General features: G+C 39.6%; 3 non-coding genes across 3 annotated transcripts; all 3 read left to right on the forward strand.

Moving 5' to 3' along the window:
• The first annotated feature begins 3,131 nt into the window (after nt 1-3,131).
• On the forward strand, nt 3,132-3,249 carry LOC124161619. Its single transcript, XR_006865396.1, has one exon. It is a non-coding gene; the product is annotated as a U5 spliceosomal RNA (small nuclear RNA).
• Nucleotides 3,250-19,209: 15,960 nt separating this feature from the next.
• On the forward strand, nt 19,210-19,281 carry Trnag-ucc. Its single transcript has one exon. It is a non-coding gene; the product is annotated as a tRNA-Gly (tRNA).
• A 1,812-nt stretch (nt 19,282-21,093) lies between these two features.
• Trnag-ucc lies at nt 21,094-21,165 on the forward strand. Its single transcript has one exon. It is a non-coding gene; the product is annotated as a tRNA-Gly (tRNA).
• Nucleotides 21,166-26,110: the final 4,945 nt, after the last annotated feature.

A 26,110-nucleotide genomic window follows, 5' to 3' on the forward strand; every position in this document is an offset into this window, starting at 1 on the left:
GCATGGGGTGTTAGGACACCAGCCTTTTTTTAGGACACCAAAAATTGATGCCACGACCCTCATGGAATTTGTTAAGACAAATTATTGCTATACGTCGGCGGCAAATCGAGTTGTAAAAGAAACTTGTAATACTGGAGGATAACGATCGTAAGCTGTGCTGTTGACATTAGAGTAAGCTGTGCTGTTGAATTTGGCAACACCGAATTAACGGAGAAGGTAGTCCTATCCGTCCTACGGTACGAATTCACAGCAAAACAGTCTGCACACAATCCACATGTGAGATCGCGAATCGATTCCGCTACCAACACACACACAAGCTATAACCTATTTCAATAATATAGGTAAATCCATAAACAATATACTAGCATATACCATAAAAATATAGTGGGAAATAGGCAAATACTCTTATCAAAAACTGGATGTCACTGTCACATTCTTATATTCATCATGTACAACTTACAATAACAGAACTCGTTATGATGAAAACAACTATTTATTCACTGATTTAAACCCTTAAATTAGCCCACACAAGTGACACAGGTGACTTTTCTCACTACTATTCGTTGAAATAATGGAATAACAAACTTCACTCACAGTTTTTATTTCAATAGCGTGATCGTGAAATGCCATATCTACGATGAACAACGGAGATTAGCACGCCACTGACAATTTTTACACTACTGTTAGACATTTATCGATAGCGTAATAGCACTTTTTACAGTTCAATCACGATGGAACACTGATAACTCTTGGCCGATATTTTTCAACCTTGTCAAACTTTGTGCATTACAACCACTGGCACTGTGATTATTAGTAGTAGCTTAACGGGAGATGTCACGTTGAAAATAACACTATTTTGGCACAAAAATGTTCCTAGATGTCTCCAATCAGCGAGCAAAAGTTGCATTGACTGGAATTCACCTCATAATACAAGCACATACAGTCCTAAACGACGAATTCTCCGGTACCTACGAATAAACGGATGAAGTTATTGTATATAAAAGCTAAGCGGGCATTAGTAAACATCAAAATCGTTCTAATTACATACTTAAATGAATTATATGCCGTCGATAACATCAACTTACAATTAACGTATCCCCCTTCCAATGGCCGTGGCTCAGACTCCTACAACGATGTTATTTAGGTATTATAAAATTTTTGGTTTAACTGCTCCAGTTTTATATTTTATGCCCTTACTCAGATATTAATATTATAAATAATGCAAAATATGAGGGCTTCCAAGCCTCTATCGTCGGATATTTATCTTTAAATATAAAATAATCAACACGTCTAACAAACGAAGCTCTCACAACTGCTGGCAACTATTACAAACAATCACAACAATAGCTTCGCGTGATGTTTAGGCACCTTTGACGTCATCGAGGCTTCGTCGGCAGTGGCTTGGGGGGTGAGGGAGTTTTTCCCGCGCTTTAAAATTCGTTATATTTATCATTAAATATCTCGCGAAGGAAAACTCAGATTTACATGCGGTTTTCTTTGTTGTATTCAGAAAATAATTTTCTGTCCACCTGTGAAATAAAAAAAATTCATGCAAGTTCCCCATTAAATTTAGCATATATATTCCTCTAAGCTCCTGTAAAGTTTACCATCTTAACTCGTTTAATATACTAGAAAAGCTGCCTTTTCTATTGCAACAACTAATCATGTCGTATAGTTCGCAAAAAAGAAATTATTAGAGTCCCAGAGGTGTGAAGATCGTTAAGTACGGAATATAATCTTTTGCCTTTTTTGTAGCAACCGGATTTTGCTTGAGTGACCAAGTTGGGTCTCTTTCTTACACCTTGCTCTAAAACAAGGCCGGACCTCGCCCGTCCCTAGCTGCTGCGCCCCTCATTACCCCAGGTCTTCCGAGAAGGAGGGATAATTTAGGAGTTTTGGTTTTCGGGGAAACCCTCTCCTTTTACCTCCCTGAAAGCTTTGCGTCTCTTCAGACAAAGGTCTGGGAGTTGTTGAGTCTCTTCCCTTCCGGTGCAGCCTATCCCTAAAATTTTTTAAACAACTTCCTGGCCAGTTTCACCGGGATGTATCCTAGAATTTTTCCGCATTCCACCAATCCATTTCCAATGAAACACGACTTCTCCGTTGGTGCCAAAGATACGAAATGAAAACATTTCTAAAAATATCGGGTGGTTAAAAAGGAAATTCATTTTTTTGCGTCCCGCATTGATAAGTAACAAAATGGCAGAAAAACATTGCAACAGTTACATGATCTTGAGAGCCACCTCAAGGGTGCTGTGCAAGCAGTGATCAATCACCAGCATGCAGTATGCAATAGGATACCCACTTACACACCATACGGTAATAAAAAATGTCACGCATGCTAACAAATTATACGTACCCATTCATGCGAAGGCATGATTTTCGAAAGGTTATTGATTTCTATAGCGAATCCATGAAAGGCTAGTAAAATGAAAAATAAACGTGCAATGAGACCCGTTCCGCTAATGAGGTCATTGATTGTATCTATTTAATTTATAAATACTATATAATGCGCAAAACTATTCGTTATGCGGAACATTTTTGTTTCTTTCGGACCTAAACACGTAGTGAGGTTCCAAAATCATGTTTACCATGTCACTCTGAAAGGTATCAGATCTTATTACCTCGGTATATGATAGTTACATAAAACTTATATATCATTAGAAGGATGCCTGGAAATACATAAACTTATACACAGACTGCGCGAGCCCTCCGAAAAATGTTGCCACCTCTAAATACCCTCACTGTTCCTAACCTCCCTATTCAAGGCCGATGCAGCCATGCCCTTTAGTGCAGGAATTACCCTTCGTGGGCTCACCGTCCCTCCTCTCCGAGACCGAGCAGTGCCAGTTGCGGTGGAAGTGGTTGGTTATTCTTTTGGCTAATAGATGGCCGGTCGAGAGTATTTGAAACATTTTAGCTAACTTTTGACTGTACTACTGTTAATGTTTTACCACTGTTCCTTAAAACCAACAATTAATATGCCCCAAAGTACTCTTTACAAGTATTTTTGTCCAAAAATTCTATTTTCTGAGTTCCTTAAGACCTATTTCAAAGTTAAATTGCCTCTCACTATGATTATTTGTGTCAATCAGTAAGGCTACCTCAAATTTTTAAATTTTGAATTATGAAAGGACAGAACTCTCATCAGTTCGAAAAAATCTTTCGCCTTTTACTAAAGATTTCCGTGGCGGGAGTTCATTTGTCTATATAGACAATTTTTGACTGCGCCCAACAGCTTCTGGTGGGCCATATAATTGGTAATGGCAAGATAGCCTCAGCTTCACTAACTTTGCATTAGTGATGGGCAAAGTCGATCAATTTTGTGATTAAATCATTTTGACTCGAGTCACATAAGTGATTCAATCACTATGGATCGAAAAGACTCAAATGAATCAAGATCGAAAAGACTCAAAAGCAATCATGATCGAAAAGACTCAAAAGGAATCAAGATCGAAAAGAATCAATGGATGTAATAAATCACTTTGAATAATCGAATAAATATTGCCTCATCTGCGAAGAGCATTGGTAACGCTGATTGCTATCCATATCATCATTTCATATACTATTTTGATTGTGAATTCCTAGATAAGTAAATTAGATTGCAAAAATGAAGGAAGTAGTGTCATGAAAATATTTGGGAAGGCAAAACTGCCACAGTTTCTTAACACTAATAGAATAATTTCTAAATATATATATCAAAATATAACACAAAATGCACCACACACTATGCATTAATCTGATCTGCAGGATAATTTTATGAACGGCACAATAAAATGTTAACAGCTTTAACTTCTACTTCTTAACGTTCTCCTACAAGTGTCATCTTAATATTTTCCTTTTACGTGTATTTGTGTTATTAGTACTGATAACTGCTGGAAAACATATAAGAAAAAGATTACACATGTATTTTCAGTTCTTTATAACATAGTATTAAATTTTCTCACAACTATTTCTGCCCTGACGAAAAGAGATCAAGCATCGATCGTTCCAAATTTTGAAACAAACCGGAAACTGAGATGATTGATATGAAACCGGAAGTCGGAGTGATTGATGATTGATGATCGACTTGTTTAACGAAATTAATCATGAGTCATTTGATTCACCTAGTGATTCAATCTTTTTGATCGAATCGTTCATGATCGACCCATCACTACTTTGCATGATTTCCATTGAGATAGGTCATTAAACAATATCGTGAGGATCCATCTACAAACGGCACGGTTCTAGGTCAGACAAAGATGTGCCAGTATAGTTAATGTCCGTTTGTTTGTCCGCTATGCATTTCCATACGGCTTGCAACCAAAATTAGTATGTAGGAACATCGCATGCTCCCAAAGCCCGACACAACCAGATGTAACACTAGCGCAAGGTATCACCTACATCTACATAATTCTCATTACCATTTATTACGTCTTGTCATACAACTTCTGTGGTTGGACATCCTGCCGGGCAGGCGAAGAGTATATAGCGCTTTAATAACTCTATGACGAACAGCTATCGAAGGGTAGAACTATAAGGATTCTACACTTAACTATAAATCTACATCTACATAATATCCTGCGAGCCAACTCTAGGGTATTTGGCAGGGGGTGATCAATCACCAGCATGCAATTGGACTCCCACATGCACACCACGCAGTCAATAAAACGTTACGCATACTAACAAATCATACTACCATATGCTGTTAGAAATAATAATAAAATTCAGAAACATGCATTAAGTTTTACATAGTTAGTAGGCTGCACTACAAGTCATCTGTACTATCTACATCTACATCTACAAATTACCCTGCGAGCCACCTCTAGGGTGTTTGGCAGGGGGTGATCAATCACCAGCATGCAGCATGCATTTGGACTCCCACATGCACACCACACCGTCCAAGAAACGTCCCGTATAATAACAAACTATACTACTATATGCTGTTAGAAATAGAATATAGAATAGAAATTCAGAAACATGCAGTAAGTTTTACATAGGTTAGTAGGCTACACTACAAGTCATGCAATCTATTTACGCGTTCTATTGCTGCCGTTATAATCTCTTATTGATCGTGGAAAAAATGACATTCGGAATCTGTCTGTTCTGCAATCTATCTCTCTTATTTTATTTATATGATCTGATCTTCCGTAGTACGTTGGCGTCCGCAAGATATGGTTAACTTCGTCAGAAAAGACACTGCTCTTGAATTTATCTAAAAGGTTTAGTCTATTTTTCAATCTACGGTCCGACAGAGATTCCCATCCGAGTTTATCTAAGAGGTCAGTTACACTAACAAGACTATCGTAACGACCTTTCACATACCTGGCAGCTCTTCTTTGCACGCGTTCTAACTCTGTTATTAAGCCTTTTTCATGAGGGTCCCAAACACTGGCAGCGTATTCCAAATGTGGTCTAACGAGGGAAAAGTAGCTAATTTCTCTCACTTTGTCGTCGCACTTTCCTAATATTCTTTTGACAAAACCCATTTTACGATTAGCTTCACCGGTTATTTCTCGAATATGTTTATTCCACGATAGATCATTATTGAGTCTAACCCCTAGATATTTCACAGATTCAACTGCCTTTAACTGCGCGCCCCGAATGACATAGTTACGCTGTAGGGAGTTATTCTTCTTCCAGAAATTCATTACGACGCATTTTTCCAAATTTAATTCTAACTGCCAAGCATCGCACCAAGCTTGGATAGCAGCAAGGTCATTCGTTAGTTCATCTATATCTTTGCTGGAACGAATTTCTCTGTAAACTACAGCGTCGTCTGCAAATAATCGTAACTTACTCTGCACTACTTCGCCAATGTCGTTTATATAAAGAAGGAATAGGAGTGGGCCAATGACACTACCCTGAGGAACGCCAGAAGTCACTCTAACCTCATTGGAGACTGCACCGTCTAATACTACTCTTTGGACGCGGTCGCTCAAAAATTCTCTAATCCAGGAAATGACATCTTCGTCTAGACCATAAGATTTCAGTTTTAATATTAACTTTCCGTGGGGTACTTTATCAAATGCCTTTTTGAAATCAAGAAAAATCGCGTCTACTGGAATGTTGTCTTCCCCGGAGACTAAAATATCGTGGGCGAAAAGCGCTAACTGAGTTTCGCACGATCTGCTTTTCCTGAATCCATGTTGATTTCCCATTAATAAGTTTTGCGCGTCTAGGTGTTTCATTACCGAGCTGACTACGATGTGTTCAATGACTTTGCAAGAGATGGACGTTAAAGATATCGGCCTGTAATTAGATGGCTGTTCCTTGTCTCCACTTTTAAATATAGGCGTTACATTAGCGATTTTCCAGTCATTAGGTACTTCGTGTTGCTTGATGGATTTACTGAATATTAACTGCAAGTAGGGGGCAAGTTCTGAGGCTAGTTCTTTATATACACGAGAAGGGATTTCGTCTGGACCAGGTGATTTATTTGGACTAAGCGATTTCAATATATTTTCTATTCCGAGCGTACTAATGTCAATAGCTGGCATCTTATGAATACAGGGATTGTCATCGGTCCCGGGTGAGTTTTCGGAAGGCTCCGTGAACACGCTCTTAAAGTAGGAATTTAATAAATTGGCTTTATCGTAACTTCTTGTCAACACATCTCCATTGTCGTTTCTCAGCGAACATACGGTAGATCGTTTACCTTGAACTTCCCTAACATATGACCAAAATGCTTTTGGGTTATCCTGTAACTGCTCTACTAGTGTTTTTCTTTTAAAATTCGTGAACGCATTCCTGAACGCTTCCTTCGTGGCGGCTTTAGTCATCCTATATTTTTTAATTATTAGCTCGCGTTCATTAACACTATTTGTGAGTTCTAACGCTGCCGTTATAATCTATTATTTATCGTGGAAAAAAACATTCTGAATCTGTCTGTTCTACATCTACATCTACATAATACCATGCGAGCCACCTCTAGGGTGTTTGGCAGGGGGTGACCAATCACCAACATGCAGCATGCAAGAGGACCGCCACATACTCACCGCACGGTCATAGAAATATTACGCACACTAGAAATATATTCATGCTTATTCATAAAAAAATTGCTAATGGTTAGTTATTCCTAGTGCAAATACATGCAAGGTTAGAACCATGAAAAAACATGCAATGAGTGACCCTAGCGAGCGACGCCATTAATCCTATCAATTGAGACAACGTTGCTATCCTTAATAGTACGAGGGAAGAGTGACATTTTAAATCTCTCTGTTTTGCAGTCTATTTCATTGATTTTATACTCATGACCGCGTCTACTAAAATACGATGGTAAACGAAGGATATGATTCACGTCGTCTGAGAAAATATCTTCTTCGAATTTCCTAAGTAAGTTAAGCCTATACTTCGATCTACGCTCCTGTAAAGATTCCCATCCTAACTCGTGTAACATACTTGAAACGCTGCACTTTTTGTCGTAACAACTCATCACAAATCTGGCCGCCCTGCGCTGTACTCGATTGATTTCAGCTTTCAGTCCTACTTCATAAGGGTCCCATACGCTAGCAGCGTATTCTATTTGAGGCCTCACTATAGTCAGGTAGCTTATTTCTTTCACCTTTTTTGGGCATTTACCGAGAAGTCTTTTTACAAATCCAAGTTTACGGTTAGCTTTCCCGCATACTTCACGTTATCTGTTACATCACAACATCTGTTACATCCTATACATAACTGGTACTTCTGTTACTATAGCTTTCCCGCATACTTCACGTATGTGTTTACTCCACGAACGATCCCGGGTAATGGTGACCCCCAAGTATTTAACGAATTCGGTATTTGGTAGAGGAATCCCGTTAGCGGTGTAGCTCCTTCTTGAAGATATATCCTCGTCCCAAAAATTCATCACCATACACTTTTCAAGATTTAAATCTAACTCCCAAGTACTGCACCAGTCATTTAAGTCAACGAGGTCCTTTTCTAAAGCTAATCTAACTCTCTTATTTTATTTATATCATCTGATCTTCCGTAGTATCTTGGAGTTGGTAAGATGGCTAACTTCGTTAGAAAAGACAATGCTTTTGAATTTATATATAAAAGGTTTAGTCTATTTTTCAGGATACGGTCTGACAGAGATTCCCATTCGAGTTTATCTAAGAGGTCATCCTGTTGATGCAAACCTTTTTGTTGGGGCATTCGTTTACTCGAGGTTTTTAGTTTACGCACGTAGGGATGCAAATAATGAGCAATATTTTGGGGCGGGGTATAAGGTGATCCCGTGTGCGTTAAACGGTAATCGTTTTTTCATAGTTTGCTGTTACATTTTTATACCATCATCACTTCTGCTTTGTTCATCTCTTACAAAGATCTCTTGTTAGATAAACTCGGATGAGAATCTCTGTCAGACCGTACCCTGAAAAATAGGCTAAACCTATTTGATAAATCTAAAGCATCATCATCAGCATCAAGAAAAATCTTGGATCCGCTCCTGCTGTCAGGGTAACCTATTAAGAGTATAAACAGAATAAAGGTTTTCGAAGGCACTCAGCACGACGCGAATACCCTTATACCCTTACCTTTTTGAGTGCCTCAGCTCTGCAGTCATAGAAAAAGTTCGCCTGCGCCCATCAATTTCCGCAAATTGGATCCTCGCTGTCGACTACCACTCAAGGGCAGTAAAGCATCCTTCTGTCTCCCCATACCCCCTCTCCCAATAAACCACCATAGCATTTACGCAAATCAAATCGCGCAGTAACGAATGCAGACCCCCGCTGCTCAATTACGGGGCAGAATGGATCCGCACATAATCTTGAGTAACTGTTTCCTCTGCCTATGTAGTGACCGCGACGGCACGTAATGGACGGGGCAGCAGGCCATTCCAGAAGGGAGAGTGACGTAACGCAATGCCGAGCTCACCCTCAAGGCTACATCTACATCTACATCTACATAATACCCTGCGAGCCACCTCTAGGGTGTTTGGCAGGGGGTGATCAATCACCAGCATGCAGCATGCATTTGGACTCCCACATGCACACCACACCGTCCACAAAACGTCCCGTATAATAACAAACTATACTACTATATGCTGTTAGAAATAGAATATAGAATAGAAATTCAGAAACATGCATTAAGTTTTACATAGGTTAGTAGGCTACACTACAAGTCATGCAATCTATTTACGAGTTCTATTGCTGCCGTTATAATCTCTTATTGATCGTGGAAAAAATGACATTCGGAATCTGTCTGTTCTACAATCTATCTCTCTTATTTTATTTATATGATCTGATCTTCCGTAGTACGTTGGCGTCCGCAAGATATGGTTAACTTCGTCAGAAAAGACACTGCTCTTGAATTTATCTAAAAGGTTTAGTCTATTTTTCAATCTACGGTCCGACAGAGATTCCCATCCGAGTTTATGTAAGAGGTCAGTTACACTAACAAGACTATCGTAACGACCTTTCACATACCTGGCAGCTCTTCTTTGCACGCGTTCTAACTCTGTTATTAAGCCTTTTTCATGAGGGTCCCAAACACTGGCAGCGTATTCCAAATGTGGTCTAACGAGGGAAAGGTAGCTAATTTCTCTCACTTTGTCGTCGCACTTTCCTAATATTCATTTAACAAAACCCATTTTACGATCAGCTTGACCGGTTATTTCTCGAATATGTTTATTCCACGATAGATCATTATTGAGTCTAACGCCTAGATATTTCACGGATTCAACTGCATTTAATTGGGTGCCTCGAATGATAAAGTTACGTTGTAGGGAGTTATTCTTCTTCCAGAAAGTCATTACGACGCATTTTTCCAAATTTAATTCCAACTGCCAAGCATCGCACCAAGCTTGGATAGCAGCAAGGTCATTCGTTAGTTCATCCATATCTTTGCTGGAACGGATTTCTCTGTAAACTACAGCGTCGTCTGCAAATAATCGTAACTTACTGTGTACTACTTCGCCAATGTCGTTTATATAAAGAAGGAATAGGAGTGGGCCAATGACACTACCCTGAGGAACGCCAGAAGTCACTCTAACCTCATTGGAGACTGCACCGTCTAATACTACTCTTTGGACGCGGTCGCTCAGAAATTCTCTAATCCAGGAAATGACATCTTCGTCTAGACCATAAGATTTCAGTTTTATTATTAACTTTCCGTGGGGTACTTTATTAAATGCCTTTTTGAAATCAAGAAAAATCGCGTCTACTGGAATGTTGTCTTCCCCGGAGACTAAAATATCGTGGGCGAAAAGCGCTAACTGAGTTTCGCACGATCTGCTTTTCCTGAATCCATGTTGAGTTCCCATTAATAAGTTTTGCGCGTCTAGGTGTTTCATTACCGAGCTGACTACGATGTGTTCAAGGACTTTGCAAGAGATGGACGTTAAAGATATCGGCCTGTAATTAAATGGCTGTTCCTTGTCTCCACTTTTAAATATTGGCGTTACATTAGCGATTTTCCATTCATTAGGTACTTCGTGTTGCTTGATGGATTTACTGAATATTAACTGCAAGTAAGGGGCAATTTCTGAGGCTAGTTCTTTATATACGCGAGAAGGGATTTCGTCTGGACCAGGTGATTTATTTGGACTAAGCGATTTCAATATATTTTCTATTCCGAGCGTACTAATGTCAATAGCTGGCATCTTATGTAGACAGGGATTGTCATCGGTCTCGGGTGAGTTTTCGGAAGGCTCCGTGAACACGCTCTTAAAGTAGGAATTTAATAAATTGGCTTTATCGTAACTGCTTGTCAACACATCTCCATTGTCGTTTCTCAGCGAACATACGGTAGATCGTTTACCTTGAACTTCCCTAACATATGACCAAAATGCTTTTGGGTTATCCTGTAACTGCTCTACTAGTGTTTTTCTTTTAAAATTCGTGAACGCATTCCTGAACGCTTCCTTCGTGGCGGCTTTAGTCATCCTATATTTTTTAATTATTAGCTCGCGTTCATTAGTGGATAAATCCGTGCTGACTTTTTTCATTTTTGCATGACACGCTCTCTGTCGCCTCAATGATCTTCTCACTTCCGTGTTGTACCATCTCGGTTCGCTGCCTTCTTTTACTGTTTTACTAGGAATGTAGCTATTTATTCCCGAAGTTACGAGCGAAATAAAAGCTATCCAAGTAATCTCTACATTTAACTTTAATACTGATTCTTGAAACTCGGGGAAAGCATTTTTCAGATGACTCTTAAACCCATCAAAATCAGCTCTTTTAAAAATGAAAACTTTACGCTCTTTTTTAAAGTTTACAGCGGTATTTAGAGAAAACTTTACAGTTACTACCCTGTGGTCACTAATTCCTTTGACAGTGCCAACGTTTACTACCTGATGTGGTATATTTGTCGCTAATAAATCAAGAATATTTTCTCCTCTGTTTGGTGCGGATGCTATTTGAAGCAATGAATTAGATGTAAATGTGTGTAATAAAGCCTCGCAGATCACTTTATCCCTCCCACCAGGAATGAAGCTATAAGTCTCCCAATTTATAGAAGGTACGTTGAAATCTCCACCTACAATCAAGTTTCTTTCAGCATACTTGGATGCTACGCTGTTTATTTGATTTTGAAAATCCAACATTGACGTTATATCTGAGTTAGGTGGTCTGTAATACGAACATAATAAAATAGTTTTGAATTTTGGACATTTAATTAAACACCACACAGATTCAACGCTGGTCTCAGTTACGGTTATCGCTTGGCTGGCGATTGAATTCTTTACAGCTATAAAAACTCCGCCCCCAACTCGATTAATTCTATCTTTCCGATAAACAGTGAACGGTTTTGGGAAGATCTCATTGTCTGAATCATCATTTGTTAGCCAACTTTCTGTTCCAAAAATGACGTTACACTTCGTACTATGAATTAAATGGTGGAATTCGGGAATCTTATTTCTTAAACTACGGCAATTAACCACAGCCACGATTAAAACTTCGGAAGCAGTATTATTGCGATTCGGGAATAATTCTGATTTGCTTTAGTCGAATATACTATTCACAGGCTCTATACCGCTGATAAATGGAAATGCATGTCTTATTGTCTCACCTGACTTGAGCCTTGACTGCCTTTGAACGTATTGCTCGACTGACGCTTTTCGTGCTTAAATGTAATACCTGAAACGCTGATTTTTCTTTCTACTACTCTATTCTCATTTCTGGAAGAATTTTTGTCTGTGAAAAGTTTTGAACTTACCCCTTTATTTTTCAACCCACTACTATATCTACACTCTGCCCTGCTCTCTACTCTAAAAAAGACCTACAGTGCTCAAATATGCTACTCGCTACACGACTAGCCGACTCGGCCGTGTAATGGACTCCCGAACGGTTCAGAGGGATCCGACACGATCGGATTGCCGGCCTAAGGTCCACGAAGGAGGCTCCGATGTCCGTGCAGAAATGACGCAGCCTCTGGTTTATGCCTTCCACTCGGCTCCAAACCAGAGAGCCACGATCGATCCTCGGGACAAGACTGCAAATTGAAAGCTCTATGCCGACCCCAATGGTCCCACCCACCCGCTTCACTTCGGCATTCAGATCCCGGAGGGAATCTAGAATTTCCTCAGATCCACGGAAGGTGGCATCATTGACGCCGACATGAGCCACAACCCGCAGTCTGGAGCACTTCGTGCCCCGTACCGCCGCACCAACCGCCTGCGTCACCTGAGGAACACCGCCACCAGGGATGCACCATGATGTTACACGGTCGCTTACACCCTCGCGGTCTGCCCTCTCCCGTAACGGGACCATCACACGACGGACATTGCTACTCCCTAACACTATGATCCCCCCCTTCCCACTCTGACGCCCCTTCCTAGGTGCCGGTTTCGGGGTAGGAGTAGGCACGTCAGGCACCTCGGAGTTTCCATCCGACAGCAACTGGTACCTGTTCGAGACGGGGATGGGATTTGCCTCAGCATCCCCCAAACCCCGTCTTAGAGTGACACTACCACCGTCCCTCCGAGACACGACCCTCCAAACCTCAGATTTACGGGGTGACGTGACCCCGTCATCGAGAGATGGACCTCGAGGAAGGCTCTCGATCGACCAGCCGCTATTTGCAATCGGGCGAACCCGTGCAGCCCCTGTGGCACGGCGACCTTTCGAAGAACCACCCCTCGGACCATTCCCCTCAGCGGTATCAGCCACCCTTTCAAACTGGGCCCGAAGTTCCCGCACCATCGTCTCCAACGCGGTAATGCGGTCTCCGAGAGCCTCGCATTCACCGGCGTTTTCAACTCCGGCAACGGGTGACCTATTCGAAGGCATCCTATCACTATCGCAACTTAGGAATTCAGAAAAGCTAACCTGACGGGAGATAGGCTAATAGGAGAGTGGTGAATAATATGGCAAAGAGGTGTTACTATTGTGTTCAAGTATACTACCGCTTAAGGCAGGTTTGCAATGACCACATCTACATAATGTCCAGCGTGTAACCTCTAGGTTGTTTCAAAATCAGTCAAAATCATCCATCAATCAATCAGGAGGATACCAACCATGGATGGCGGGTGAAACGAAAGGAAAATGTTTCGTTTCGACCCGGAGCGAAACCAAAATACGAGGCCTAGGGTTAGTTTCGTTCCCGCACGAAATAGTTGCTGCTCATAGTTAATTTACTTTAAGTTAGAATTACTAATCATTAGCAATTTTTTTATGAATAAGCATGTATATTTTTCTAGTGTGCGTAATATTTTTATGACCGTGCGGTGTGCATGTGACGGTCCTCTTGCATGCTGCATGTTGGTGATTTTTCACACCCCACCAAACACCCTAGAGGTGGCTCATCTACATCTACAAATTACCCTGCGAGCCACCTCTAGGGTGTTTGGCAGGGGGTGATCAATCACCAGCATGCAGCATGCATTTGGACTCCCACATGCACACCACACCGTCCAAGAAACGTCCCGTATAATAACAAACTATAATACTGCTGTTAGAAATAGAATATAGAATAGAAATTCAGAAACATGCAGTAAGTTTTACATAGGTTAGTAGGCTACACTACAAGTCATGCAATCTATTTACGCGCTCTATTGCTGCCGTTATAATCTCTTATTGATCGTGGAAAAAAAGACATTCGGAATCTGTCTGTTCTGCAATCTATCTCTCTTATTTTATTTATATGATCTGATCTTCCGTAGTACGTTGGCGTCCGCAAGATATGGTTAACTTCGTCAGAAAAGACACTGCTCTTGAATTTATCTAAAAGGTTTAGTCTATTTTTCAATCTACGGTCCGACAGAGATTCCCATCCGAGTTTATGTAAGAGGTCAGTTACACTAACAAGACTATCGTAACGACCTTTCACATACCTGGCAGCTCTTCTTTGCACGCGTTCTAACTCTGTTATTAAGCCTTTTTCATGAGGGCCCCTAACACTGGCAGCGTATTCCAAATGTGGTCTAACGAGGGAAAAGTAGCTAATTTCTCTCACTTTGTCGTCGCACTTTCCTAATATTCTTTTAACAAAACCCATTTTACGATTAGCTTGACCGGTTATTTCTCGAATATGTTTATTCCACGATAGATCATTATTGAGTCTAACGCCTAGATATTTCACGGATTCAACTGCATTTAATTGGGTGCCTCGAATGATAAAGTTACGTTGTAGGGAGTTATTCTTCTTCCAGAAAGTCATTACGACGCATTTTTCCAAATTTAATTCCAACTGCCAAGCATCGCACCAAGCTTGGATAGCAGCAAGGTCATTCGTTAGTTCATCCATATCTTTGCTGGAACGGATTTCTCTGTAAACTACAGCGTCGTCTGCAAATAATCGTAACTTACTGTGTACTACTTCGCCAATGTCGTTTATATAAAGAAGGAATAGGAGTGGGCCAATGACACTACCCTGAGGAACGCCAGAAGTCACTCTAACCTCATTGGAGACTGCACCGTCTAATACTACTCTTTGGACGCGGTCGCTCAGAAATTCTCTAATCCAGGAAATGACATCTTCGTCTAGACCATAAGATTTCAGTTTTATTATTAACTTTCCGTGGGGTACTTTATCAAATGCCTTTTTGAAATCAAGAAAAATCGCGTCCACTGCATTGCTCGCAGGGTATGATGTAGATGTTAAGTTTCGATCCCAGAAGTTGAGTGGAGGGGGTTAAGAGGGAATAGTTTCGACCCATTACGTTTTTACATGCGTGTAGAGAGGTTAAATCATTGAGCTTAAAAATGGAATGACCAGTTTGCGATCACCGTTCTCCTGTCAGTGGTAAAAATATGAGTGCTCCATGCATCTATTTGCGGTAGGCCGAACCTTTACTTCAGTCAACCAAACTTCGTACTCGGTGTGTGGCTTGAAAATAAACTGTTTGAAGGTGAAGTACGTAGTCGCACGGTGCGAAACATTGTCTGTGTTTTCTTTCGTCCCAGAGTTTTAATTAAGTTTCGGCCCGAAGTAGTTTTGACTCCGATTTCGTTTCGACCCTGAGTTTAGCCCACCGTGTTTAAATCCATTTCGTTTCTTTTCTACATTTCGCACCCGGCAACGAAACTATTGATATTTTACTGGTTTTCACTTAATGTGTAACATTAATGTGAACACTTAATATGTAACTGCGGTAGGAGTAATTATAAAATGAATATATAAAAATTAGGCAATTATTTTTATCGAGAGCAGTTGGAACTTTTGAAAATTATTGAAAACCAGGACATCACTCTGATAAACGAATATATCCCATACAGCGCAAACGGTCGCAAACTAGTGTATAGGCCGTGTATTACACGTGTTTTATCTCGTGTAAAAACCGTTATTACCCGAGTAAAAACGGAATAAACCTGGTGTATAAATGGTCTTATGTCCGCTGCAAACCGGATAATACACGTGTATGTACATGGAACCTAATTAGGGGACCGTTGTAGTTATTCCATTCTCCACCTGGGATAGGGCTTCTTGAAATAATATAGGATGACCGGAAAATGGCAGTAACCACGCAAACGGTGGCACTTGACTTACGCTAAACAGGTAATAAGACATAGGCAACATATTCGTTCAAAAATTTCATTTATTATCTCAGAAAAAGATTCCTCAGTACAAAATAATTCATCAGGAAATACTTACAGGAAAAAAGACGAGTAGTGATGATGTGGCAACAAAAGTGGTAATGATGTGAAAAATGAATGTGAATGACATAATGGACAGCATGATAGCGAATATGAGATGATAGGTGGATCTTAAAAGTACTGCTGGATAGTTTAAAAAACCAAAAAATCTTGGTAAAACCGCAAGTTGTTTCACAAGGCGCTGGTACACGAAGGAAAACACAATGATCGAATAGGTGATGTTACCAGTTCGAGTCGCACGAGTTATATCGTTACGTGATTGTTTTCCCAGCGTTCAATTCGCGTGGTGCGAGGCTATGACGGAAATAATTCGAAATTCAGAATTTTAAATTGATAGACAGCATCATTCTAGTTGAAACTGATGATTAAGTCGTTAATATTTCGGCAGGAACATATAAATAGTCCTAATAAAATGTACACCTGTGTAGTATACGTTGCATGATGATTTGTACAATGATTTTAACCACATTTTGTTGGGAAAAATTTTCTGGCATTAAGGTAGACGACTTAATTGAATCATCTGTCTTGAAACTTTCATCATGCTTAGATTACTGCTGACCACAGCATATGCATTATCAAATTTTTCTTCATATTTTTTCCATATAAGGGTCAAGGGAGTTGGACCAAATTTACACTGCCAGTACACGTGTAAAAATGGGCGAATTCTCGACTTATTCCTTGCACCAATTTTCGACTTACAATACGCGAGCAGAATTCTCCCTGTGCTGTATGAGCTTCACCCATCCTTTTTCTCTAATCTGGTATCCGTTTTAAAATTTATATCTTCCTCCGTTAGGTAGCTAGGTTACAATGATAAGATAATTACATAATAATTTACGCCTTTTGATAATGATTACTCATATAAATCCGGGTCGCTTAAAGTAAAAAAATTGTTATAAGTTATAGTTAACTAACCTAGAAACCTTATAATATAGGATTTACCCTTGAAGTCACAAACTCTGTATTATAAAGCCATTTAATTCAGTGGTTATGAACGTTAGCGATTGAATCGAAATTATGGGACCAAGGTATATTCGTCATTCACATCTTTAAGTCCTAGTGTACCCGCAGAATAGGTAGGAATTAAAATTTTGTCCCTCCAATTTTGCCTTAAGAGGCCACTGTCAATTTATCTCGCCGACGCACTTAAGCCGTGGCCCAATCGCTCGCTCGCGACGACACTGATTAACGGTCCCATTTCCTCGCTCCTTAAACAAATGATAGTAAAGGGCGCGAGTCTATATCCTGGAGATAACCTACGTCACCGTAGGGAGAAAGGCTACTATTTTTCACTCCCCTAAAATGTAATGCGTGAAAAATTGAAATAACCGTTACGCTTAAATTATCATATTTCACCCAATAAAATGGCAATTTATAAGTACTAAGTACCCAATCCGGCACGTTCTGCATCGGCAAATCAAAATGATGAAATACGTTTCCATTTCAACTCGTGCTATTATTGTAGCACTTTTCATGCTTGTTTAAAACACTGTCAGAGTTGGCTCAATTTTGAGGTCTGGGGAAAAAGTGAGATTTTTATTACTTGTCTTATTCAAATTAAAATTTATATTATTATTATTGCACATTGCTGATTGCTTATTACTTAATTTATTCAGCAGATAGATAGCATTATATTTTCACATGAGTAACATCTAAGAACATAGTAAGATACAGAAAAGACACCTGTAGTTAAACATAATACATTAATTTTAATATAATACGACTAGCATTGAAAATTGACCGAAATAACCCAATTTCCAACACTATATACAATAATACATTAATAATTACATGTTGAGTTTTATTGTGGATGCTTGGAAACAACTTCAAAATATAGAAATTTACACATTCTAGATTTTCCTTTATTAAATTAGAATGCGTGTTATTTTTATGACCGTGTGGTGAGCATGTGGGGGTCCTGTTGCGTGTTGGTGATTGGTCACCCCCTGCCAAACACCCTAGAGGTGGCTCGCTGGGTATCATGTTGATGTAGACTTTTATTTTCCCCTTAATTATAGACATTAGAAAATTAGCCGTTTTATGCTTGCTCGCTAGGTTGGCTAATTTTTTTAATAGCTGTAAATTATTATATTATTTACTAATGAAGTTAAAAATGATAAGTTTTATAAGTCACTCTGAAAGGTGCAATACGTATATTTTTTTAGAAACATATTCATGACGCCTCTTGCATGGATTTAAATGGAAACGGCCTGGAGTGGTAATCGACGTCAATTTGTTCTTGAATGAGGTGAATGTCATTCATCAAATTTAGTGCAAAAGTTCCACTGGGAAAACATGATTTGTCGATGCTACATCTACATCTACATAATACCCTACGAGCCACCTTTAGGGTGCTTGGCTAGGGGTGACAAATCACCTACATGCAGCATGCAAGAGGACCGCCACATGCAAACCGCACGGTCATAGAAATATTACGCACACTAGCAAAATATACCTGCTTATTCATAAAAAATGCTAATGGTTAGTAATTCCTAGAGCAAATATGTGCAAGGTTAGAATTATGAAAAAACATGCAATGAGTGATCCTAGCGAGCGAAGCCATTAATCCTATCAATTGAGACAACGTTGCTATCCTTAATAGTACGAGGGAAGAATGACATTTTAAATCTCTCTGTTTTGCAGTCTATTTCTTTTATTTTATTCTCATCATCGCGTGAGGCCTATGATTTATAACACTTGGATCCCATTGGAGGGATACGATATCGACTCCCTATCAGGTATATCTTTTTTCCACCGTAGAATTTCCTTATGTATTTGAAGGCCTGGGTACACGATACATTTATCTTTAAGAGTTTGTGTGTATGTGCTCGAGCGATTTTGGTAGGCCAGAACGGAAGATATACAAATGTGTGAACTAAATTTAATAGGTTGTATTTTATGTTCTTGTAATGGCATAAGTCGGTTGGTTTCGCGGTACCTACAGTTTTGAGTTCATTTACGCCTTCGTGCAATGAGACGAGAGTAAAATCAATGACGTGGCCTTGACCATTTAAAAAATTTTGAAAAGTCTCATTGAGAATATATAGCTTTTATTTTAACTTCATACGATACCAAGTAAAGGCTGTTTGGAGTGAAGGCATTTCTCTTATCTGAGGCTATTCTTTACTGGTTTCCGTAATGGATTCATAAAATGTAATTTGATCGTCGCTAAATTTTGGATAACAGGTCATTTTAGTATGGTCATTTTCATATGGCGTCGGTGGTGTAATGGTCAGCATAGTTGCCTTCCAAGCAGTTGATCCGGGTTCGATTCCCGGCCGACGCACTCTTTTTTTGCGTTTTTATGTTTAGTTGAGAAAATGATACAAGCATTGTTTACAGTGATGATTTGAATTTTTTTAGCTGTCATCTTTATTCCCCTCGGATGAAAAGTGATTTTACATAGAAATTGCCTCTTAGTACTATAAAATTTTACGAAATGTCACATTTTAACTACGGCATCTAAATTTCATAAAATTAAAAGTAATTTTGGCAGAGTTATTTTTTAAAATATCATTCAGTGAACTAAGTTGGACAACGTCGCCTACATGAGGTTAATACCTCGTTTACACTACGATCATATCGACGTTGATTCGTTCGCGCGTAACCTCAAAACGTCGTGTAAACGCGCAGAATTACCATCGTAGGCCTTATTACCTAACACTGCTGAACTTACCATGGTAAGCGCTAGTGCGATTAGAAAAAAGAGTTAGGAAATGAAGATCGATGCATTTACGATTCTTTCGCGCCGTTGCCATCTTGATACCATAATTGATGATTCATAAATAGCTCTAATATATCAAATATATATGGCAACGATTGAAGATATTATTGAGCAGGTAATGGAAGGATGTAAGGGGAAAGTTTTTTATGATGTTCTATTCAGCAAATGATATCGGATATTCTATACTATACCAGTTTTATGTATTTCTTTATTTACATGTTAACCCGTAACCATGATTGCTTTTATTATACTTCACAGATGATGGAGAATAACGAACATACACAAAACATTAACCAATTAACATCGCTGTATACAGGTTTTTACTATAAAATTCGCCACAAATAACTATAACATTTTGATGAATACATGGAGAAATCAATACTTGTGCCGAATTAAGCCGAAATCTGAGCCTTTTCTAGTCAAATAATAAAAGCAATATGTACTGTCTTTAATGCGTGAGTATTCTTAAATTTTTTGACATATTCTCTCGAAGAATCTAGATTCTGAAATGATTCACGGGCTGTTATGACTAGTTATAGTTATACCTCATCATTCTGGATAGCTGGGAGTTGAAGACATAATTTGCTCTATGGTAATTAACAACAAGCAGGTGCGGATTTGTATAGTTATGACGGGATCCATTAAAATTTACTTATAAAGAATAGGAATTGATAATTTTGTAGAGGAATAGGGCATTGTTGGAGGATCGTGTGTGGTGCAAGGGTTTTCAAATTGACAAGGGATTAAAGATATGAAGTGTTATAATCAGACAGAGACATTCCTAAATCGTAATTATTTAATTTGAGAAATTTATTTTGGACACGCCGGATTAAGTCGATATTATAACAAGGTGACCAGTTGACAAATTATTCTAATTTGGAGCGTAGGAAAGCGAATTATCTACTGTCCTCATCGCATGAATATTTTTAAATTTTGGACAGATTCTCATAACGAATCCTACATTCTTTAAATTTTTACCTACAGTTCGATCCAGCTATAGTTTTGGCATATGAAAACATTAAAATTCTTTTGCTTCTTAGTTTCCAGGATTTCAATTTTCTCACGCAGTCACGTCGTCAGTTGTTATCTGGCACAATTCCACAACGAGGGCAGTACTGAGTTACGATGGTAACATTTCCATAAATTACTACTTTACGCCTATACTTGATGTATATGAAAAAATACCAGAAATCAAGACAAGTTGACTTACGGTACGGACGGCCACCGCCGCGCGTCTCGCCGTGTCCAGCGGGAGCAAATTAACAAGCGAAGATTCCGACCTCATGGCGAGAATCTGTGACGTGTTCCAACAGTCGAATGCTTTGAGCATCTGCAGAGGATGACTTTCACTATTGTCGCTCCGTTAAACAACTGGCGTCGGTGGTGTAATGGTCAGCATAGTTGCCTTCCAAGCAGTTGATCCGGGTTCGATTCCCGGCCGACGCACTCTTTTTTGCGTTTTTATATTGAGTTGCGAAAATGATACAAGCATTGCTTACAGTCATGATTTTAATTTTTTTTAGCTGTTATCTTTATTGCCCTCGGATAAAGTGATTTTACGTAGAAATTGCCTCTTAGTACTGTAAAATTCTCCGAAATGTCACATTTTAACTACGGCATCTAAAACATGGTCGAAATTTCCGTAAAATTAAAGGTAACTTTGGCAGAGTTATTTTTTAAAAATATCATTCAGTGAACCAAGTTGAACACCGTCGTATACATGATCTTAATACCCCGTTTACACTGCGATTGTACTACGACGCACACTTTTTTGCGTTGAGTTGCGAAAATTACGCAAACATGGTTAAATTCATGATTTTTAATTTTTTTAGCTGTCATCTTTATTCCCCTCGGATATACTCATGTCAAGGATGGAAGGAGTAAAGGAATTATGCAATGTATGATCTTAGGTTTCCCCGGCGTATCAGATGCAGAAAGGTTTCTTGGGTTTCCACCGGATGATGTTTTCCATGTCTCCCGACGTTTCGAGCAGCGACTTGCTGTCCATCCTCAAGGAATCTTCTGAATCTTCCTCTGAACAAAAAGGGGGGAGGTTCTGGCTTCAGAAAATCCCCTTAGGATGGACAGCAATTGGGGAGTTTCCTATTATTTTTTTATTGCCTAACTCGAAAGATTATTATTCCTGGAGTACGTATGTCACGCATTTAGATTTTTAAATGACGATACCTATTTTTCGCGATTTTAATGAAAAGTGAAAATTTTCAAGCGCGCGAAAACGCGACGGCTAAAAGTATGAATGCCGGGAAAACTCCGTGTGACGTCGATCTGGTTCCCGCTGCCGCAAGTCAGGTGACCTTGGGGCGAGGCTTTGAGCGCTGATACGACGCAGGATGCTAGCGGGTAGCAGAGTACCCTGCTAGCTGGTAGCGCTTGGCTTAAATAAGGATTTTTAATACCTTATCAAACGAAGAAAACTTTCCGACCTTAGCCAGTTTTAGTAAGTGATTATTAAGACATGTTTCCCTGAGCTCTGTGCCTCATGCATGCATTGGTAATCTCAGACGATGTAAAACTCCTATCTACTCGTATAGAAACTAGGTCCCTGTGACGTCGCGTGGAGTGACATCGCATGGGCGCCAATATGGCCGTTTTCAAATGAGGATAAAAATTGACCATTGCCATTCGTCTAAACCGGTATTTCTAAAACCAAATAATTTGTGTATTAGGAATGCACTGAGGGTGGGTAATGAATCGCAATCAATGCCTTTCGTTTTCTTCGATGAAGGAAACTACCCTATTCGCTGCTCGAAACGTCGGGAGACATGGAGAACATCAACCGGTGGAAAACTCGAGAAACTTTTCTGAAATATGCAATATCCGTCTTCTCCCGGCGAAAAATGGGAGCGAAGATTTCGCGGGTATTAGCACGGGAAAGGTCCTACATATCTGCTACCGACGTTTCGATGTTCCACTCGTCCATCGTTCTCAGGGTTACCGGAGTCTATCCAGGGATTTAGGAATCCAAGTAAAGGGACTCCTATCATCTGTGGCTATCCTTCCCTAATTTTAACTGTGGATTCTCATGCGATCTTGATGATTGCAAACTTTCGCCCAATTAGTCAGTTGGGTATGCTCTTGTTACATACAGCGTCGGTGGTGTAATGGTCGCCATAGTTGCGTTCCATGCAGTTAATACGGGTTCGATTCCCGGCCGACGTACACATTTTTGCGTTGTTGCACTGAGTTGCGAAACTGATGCCAGCATTCTTCCGAGGTCATGGTTTTCACTTGTGTGAGCTAATCTATTGCATTTTCTCGTACTTGCTTTTGAGAATATTTTATTGGCTAAATTTCAATGCTAACTCTTGGATCCTTATCAGCTTAGCATCCTACAGTTGGTTATTCGGTTATCAATTCTTAGCTTCTAAAAGCATTAAAATTTTTTAAAATATACTTGGTCACTCGGCATTAAATAGTGCCGAAAGAGTACTTTTTTTTGCAATTTTTAAAAATGTTAATAACTGATTAAGACTTTATATTTCCAAGGTTTGAATATTTTCAATTACTTAGGCTACCTTCAAGATGTAAAGTAGGTAGGTATTGGTGTTAACTATATCACTTCCTGGAAGCATCTATTTTTACATACTCTGAGGCTCACACAATTTAATCTACCGTTATAACTGGCGATAATTTGTCGGGAGAGTGAAAAAATATAGGTTAAATTATTTTCATAATTATACGGTATTTTAATTGTTATGAATTTGAAAATTTATATTTAAAAATTATAGGCGAAATTATTTTCGTATGCTGGTGAAACTTAATATTGTTAGCTCTCCAAGAAGCCAATTTAAGTTTAAAAAATGCGATGAAGTCGACAGAAGCTCTTTTCATAAATACTCCTTAAGTCACAGGACTGGAAGCTGTCTTATTTTACTAATTTATTAAAATAAGAAAATGAATAAAAATAATGTTAAATTATGGAAATAAAAAAATCTGTATTATTTTTATTTTCTCGAATAAATAATGCCATGGTCGTGTCTAATCTCATTAATGATAAATTGCCATATCTTCATTGTTTCTTCTCAGGATATCCATGCAGCGCGATATGATTTTTTACCTTATGATTACAGTAGTGCGGTCAAGCTGGAGCTAAAATGTGGCTCAACAAAAGGGGAGTACCATTGGTGAAATGACCTGTTTTTTCGTATTACTGCGGTGCAAATGGAAGGTGACGATTTGGACTTCAGTCCACACCATTTCACGCGCGGACTTGTCTTGCCTTTTGCCATCGTGATGGTGATTACCGGCAAGGACGTCATGAGGCCTCCCCAATGGCGTGGCTTGAGGATTTTACTGTTTCCTCATCTGCCTCTACAACAGCCATTCGGGATTATAAATGACACACGTCTGGCGCAAACCGCGCTAAAAAACAGTCATCCTCTTTCCATTCTCCCGGCAAATTATGGCGATCGTGTTTTGTTTGTTTTTTTCATCATCGCCCGATCGCCGTGATGTCGATGATTGACGCGTTATATTCACCCTTCCGAATTAATGGAATGCAAAGCGATTTTGTGGACGCACAGTTCGGTAATCCCTCGCCGAAATTAATACGTTGGAAATCAAATTCTCGGAGGTGGATCTAATGTATGTATAATACAAGTCATATTTTCTCTCCGATGAGTCTCATTGTTTGCGTAATTGATGATAAAGTGTGTACTTTTACATAATCATTATTTAACTACCATGAAATTCGATATACCTTCAGAAGCTAAATAGTACAGGGCCGCAGCTAGGAATTAAGGCTAGGAGGGGTTATAGGCACAACTAAAACTGGGCGGTATAGGGGTAATGGAATACCCGCGTAAGGGTAAGCGGGAGGTGCGGGGGCCCTCCCGCTTTTAACCATTTATCCCCCGCCCTCGGGGGAAAAATGGTTAAAAATGGTGAGTTTTACGGCTTTCTTGAGGGGTATCTTATTAATCCTTACCCTATTCTATTAGCAATATTAGTCCAATAATATAAAATTAATAAAACATTACAATTTCTCTGAGCTTTGGGGTATTATCCCCCAAAACCGCCACTTCGCTGCGCCACTGCAATAGCAATTCAGATCATATCTTTGGGATCAAAGTATCAAAGGGTAAGGTAAGCCGGCGCTGACATTTGAGCGAAACTCATTTTTGATTAGGAAGAAATGTAGGGAAGTTCAGCCCATTTAAAAAAATTACAAATTGCGTGGAATTGCGCGAATGCATTAACGAAATTAGAACAGGGGCTACTTTGCCATCTCACGTCCACGCATTCTCGCATGTGTTCTAACTTTGATTTTAAGAAAGCTTTCGACACTATACCTCACAACAAACTTTTATACAAATTAAAGTCATGCGGATTAAACGAAACAGTTGTAAACTGGATACGCGACTTTCTCAGAGATCGTAAACAAAAAGTAGTTCTTGACGGAATTAGCTCTGATATAAAAGTTACATCAGGTGTTCCACAAGGAAGCGTAATCGGCCCCCTGTTGTTCATAATATACATTAATGATCTCTGCTCCAGCATTAGTAGTAATATACGTTTATTTGCTGACGACGCTGTCATCTACCGCGAAATAAGTGATCACTCTGGCTATGAAATTCTATCATCTTACTTAAATAACGTTCATTTGTGGAGCTAAGAGTGGGGACTCAAACTTAATCTGAGCAAATGCATGGCGGTACATTTCTTGCGGAATTCGTCCGACTCTAACCATGTTTATGCAGTGGATGGTATTAACATAAAGGCAACAGACGAAGTGAAGTACCTGGGAGTTACGATAACCTCGAACCTCACGTGGGGAACACATATAAAGAATATTTGCGGCATAGCTCTGAAGAAATTAGGATTCGTCAAGCGTATTGTGGGAAGATTTTCGGATGAGAATGTGAAAGAAAGGTGCTATTTCGCTCTCGTCCGACCGCACCTTGAATATGCAGCGAGCGAATGGGATTCGGTGCAGAAAGACTTAATCCGCGAACTGAATAAAATACAAAGGAAGGCTGCGCGTTTCGTCAAAAACTGCTACGGGCGTACAGACGGTGTTACCCAGATGTTAAGCGAATTAGGCTGGGAGCCGTTGGAGACTCGGAGGCTGCGCGCTAGGCTTAGATTGCTTGAACAATTGAGAATGGATATCTTTAAGAGCGACACAGAGAACATAATATTAGAGCCACACTATATTTCCGGGTCCGATAGAAGCGATAAATTAAGAGAGATGTTTTGCCGAACGGATAGATATGGGAATTCGTTTTTCCTCCGAACCATAAAGGACTTTAATAAACGCTAGTCCCAACCTCGTTAGAGCACTTCATTTGTTTTTTTTTGTAAACGGCTGGTGTCCTAACACCCCCTGCCACACGCCTTTTAGGCGGCTCGCGGGGTAATATGTAGATGT

The sequence above is a fragment of the Ischnura elegans genome, chromosome 6, assembly GCF_921293095.1.
Source record: "Ischnura elegans chromosome 6, ioIscEleg1.1, whole genome shotgun sequence".
NCBI classification, from domain to species: domain Eukaryota; kingdom Metazoa; phylum Arthropoda; class Insecta; order Odonata; family Coenagrionidae; genus Ischnura; species Ischnura elegans.